Raw genomic sequence first — 3,999 nt, 5'->3', positions numbered from 1 at the left:
TGTGGTCTGCTGGAAAGTGAAGTGTGTGAGAAGAAGGTAAAGGAATTTATTCAAATGAAAATTAAATTAAATAGCATTATGTGTTTGTGTGACAAGCAGATGAACACCTCCACAAAACTCGTAACACAGAAGTTCTCTGCATCTGTGAAGATTTTGGCAAATAGGAAAAAAAATGTAAAGAGCAAGGTGACAAACTAAATATCCATGGTATCTCTGTGTTGCTCAGGCTGATCTCAATCATAAGATTCAAGGACTACTCCTGTCTGCCTTCTGAGGAGATGGAATTAGAGTTGTGCTCAACTTGCCTAATTTCAAAATGAACCATTCAGCAGTCATTTAATCCTAGAACATAAGATTGAATCCTGGTCCTTACAGTGTATAGACCCTGTGCAACGCAAAGTTCTTTACTATGAAGGAAGGGGACAGGAAACCTATTGTTAGAGAGGGAGAATGAATGTGGAATATGGGATTAAAGTCTTGCATGAAACTGTCCTTTATGTAACTTGGCTTTAAAGAGAGAGTGTGTGGCATGTTCGTCGGGTTTCAGGATGCTCTAAAAGCTGGAAAGAGAAGCATATACTGGGTAGGACTCTAATTAGAATATTCCTGTAAAAAAACAGTCTGGTTTTAGATCAGCTGCACATATTTGGACTTACTTTTCACGTACAGGGCACAACAGAATCTACTTTGACATAAGCAATTAAGTTACAGGTAAACTCTAAATTTGGGAAATAGGAATTGGCTTAAAGACTTTCAAATATATTATTTTAAGTATGAAAATGTTTGTGTGGAAATTCTAATTTCATAACTTTTTAGTAATTATGTAGCATTAACTCTTCTCAAGGATAAAAGAACCTCTGGTGGAACCTCATGCCTGACCTAAAGCTGTACTACAGAGCAATTGTGATAACAACTGCATAGTACTGGTATAGCGATAGACAAGTAGACCAATGAAATAGAATTGAAGACCCAGAAATGAACCCACACACCTATGGTCACTTGATCTTTGACAAGGGAGCTAAAACCAACCAGTGGAAAAAAGACAGCATTTTCAACAAATGGTGCTGGCACAACTGGCAGTTATCCTGTAGAAGAATGTGAATTGATCCATTCCTATCTACTTGTACTAAGGTCAAATCTAAGTGGATTAAGGAACTCCACATAAAACCAGAGAGACTGAAAATTATAGAGGAGAAAGTAGGGAAAAGCCTCGAAGATATGGGTACAGGGGAACAATTCCTGAATAAAACAGCAATGGCTTGTGCTGTAAGATGGAGAATCGACAAATGGGACCTAATAAAATTGCAAAGCTTCTGCAAGGCAAAAGACACTGTCAATAAGACAAAAAGACCACCAACAGATTGGGAAAGGATCTTTACCTATCCTAAATTAGATAGGGGACTAATATCCAATATATATAAAGAACTCAAGAAGGTGGACTCCAGAAAATCAAATAACCCCATTAAAAATGGGGCTCAGAGCTAAACAAAGAATTCTCACCTGAGGAATAATGAATGGCTGAGAAGCACCTGAAAAAATGTTCAACATCCTTAATCATCAGGGAAAAGCAAATCAAAACAACCCTGAGATTCCACCTCACACCAGTCAGAATGGCTAAGATCAAAAATTCAGGTGACAGCAGTTGCTGGCGAGGATGTGGAGAAAGAGGAACACTCCTCCATTGTTGGTGGGATTGCAAGCTTGTACAACCACTCTGGAAATCAGTCTGGCGGTTCCTCAGAAAATTGGACATAGTACTACCGGAGGATCCCACAATACCTCTCCTGGGCATATATCCAGAAGATGTTCCAACTGGTAAGAAGGACACAAGCTCCACTATGTTCATAGCAGCCTTATTTATAATAGCCAGAAGCTGGAAAGAACCCAGATGCCCCTCAACAGAGGAATGGATACAAAAAATGTGGTACATTTACACAATGGAGTACTACTCAGCTTTTAAAAAGAATGAATTTATGAAATTCCTAGGCAAATGGATGGACCTGGAGGGCATCATCCTGAGTGAGGTAATCCAATCACAAAAGAACTCTCACAGTATGTACTAACGGATAAGTGGATATTAACCCAGAAATTTAGAATACCCAAGATATAAGATACAATTTGCTAAACGCATGAAATTCAAGAAGAATGAAGACCAAAGTGTGGACACTTTGCCCCTTCTTAGAATTGGGAACAAAACACCCATGGAAGGAGTTACAGAGACAAAGTTTGGAGCTGAGACAAAAAGATGGACCATCTAGAAACTACCATATCCGGGATCCACCCCATAATCAGCCTCCAAACGGTGACACCATTGCATACACTAGCAAGATTTTGCTGAAAGGACCCTGATATAGCTGTCTCTTGTGAGGCTATGCCAGGGCCTAGCAAATACAGAAGTGGATGCTCACAGTCAGCTATTGCATGGATCACAGGGCCCCCAATGGAGGAGCTAGGGAAAGTACTCAAGGAGCTGAGGGGATCTGCAATCCTATAGGTGGAACAACAATATGAACTAACCAATACCCCCCTGGAGCTCGTGTCTCTAGCTGCATATGAATCAGAAGATGGCCTAGTTGGTCATCAGTGGAAAGAGAGGCCCATTGGTTGTGCAAACTTTATATGCCTCAGTACAGGGGTACGCCAGGGCCAAGAAGTGGGAGTGGGTTGGGGATTTTGGGGATAGCACTGAAAATGTAATAGAAATAAATACCCAATAAAAATAGATTTAATATTCGGGATATAGATTAAAAATAAATTTAAGTATTTCTGAGTAAAAGGTAAAATGATATGCAATCATCTTTTATAATAAACACACATATGACTCAGATAAAATGAAACTCTTTGTTTTTAAGCTTTTTTACGTTTAACAAATGATTTCCTTTAATTTTCTATTAGAAAAAAGTCAAAACAAAAGAAATTCACCTACCCATCAACCAGTGATTATCATAGTTCACATCTTGATACTAAAATTTCCAGCTTGTTCTTAAAGTCCAAGATATTGTGTGCTCCTGGAGTTACACCTAGCCATGCTATTGTTCCTGTTCTTCTTTGTTTTATAGTATTTATAATTTCCTATCAGCACTGAGTACTACTTTGGAAGCAGCCCTTTTGAAAATACATTTTAGTAAAGGGGATTTGGTTGACACTTCCTTCCATACTATAAATGCCAACTGAAGAAAAGTTATAAAGTGAAAAAAAATTACCTTTCATCATAAAGTTAACTATATATTTGATAGCTGTACTTAGGCACTTCTGTTTGTGCAATGGATAATCCTCCATGTAGTGTGAATTAGCTTATGTGCGTACATGGCAGAGATTTTCATATCTGTGCACACATGTATGTAAAATAAGTAGTGACTCTCTAGAGTTGCTTTGAATATTTACTACAATTACCAGTCAGTGACAAATTATTGAGCAATATATTTTTTCTTTGAGTCATTCAAATCAATAAGTATGTTTAGAGGAGAAAGTAGACAAATCTATGGTTATTCTTATATTTTCAGTCCTAAAATTCTTCACTATGATGCAAATTATCTTGATCCGGAGGATTTTTATGCTTTAGATATTAAATAATCAGTTTGCCTTCTAAAAAGGTCACAGCAATTATTAATTATCCTCATCAGTGTGAAATACATGAGAAGGAAAGGTAGACTAATTTTTAAATTATAATTTGAGATTGAAAATCAGAAAAATCTTTTCTGCCAAGTCTTTTTCCCCATGAAATGCAATAAGGACAATACTAATTATAGTCGCTTTAATCAATGTCAGGAAAGCATGATGAAGAATACACTCTTCTCTTGTGTTACAGCCAATGCCTAAAAGGAAGGAGGTGATACAGCAATCTGAAATATTGATAATGGAACAGAGGGTGAATAGAATAGAGAGACAATAAAACTGTAATAGAACAATAGGGCTCGAGAGTGTTCAGCCTAGGCAAATGTGAGAGAACATTTGCCATCAGAATCCTAAAATATAGGACTTTAAAAGAGAGTACTCACT

The sequence above is a fragment of the Mus caroli genome, unplaced genomic scaffold (genome assembly GCF_978045245.1).
Source record: "Mus caroli unplaced genomic scaffold, Mus_caroli_1 scaffold_2, whole genome shotgun sequence".
NCBI lineage: Eukaryota > Metazoa > Chordata > Mammalia > Rodentia > Muridae > Mus > Mus caroli.
The sequence above is the reverse complement of the archived record's forward strand: the minus strand, read 5'-3'. Positions refer to the sequence as shown.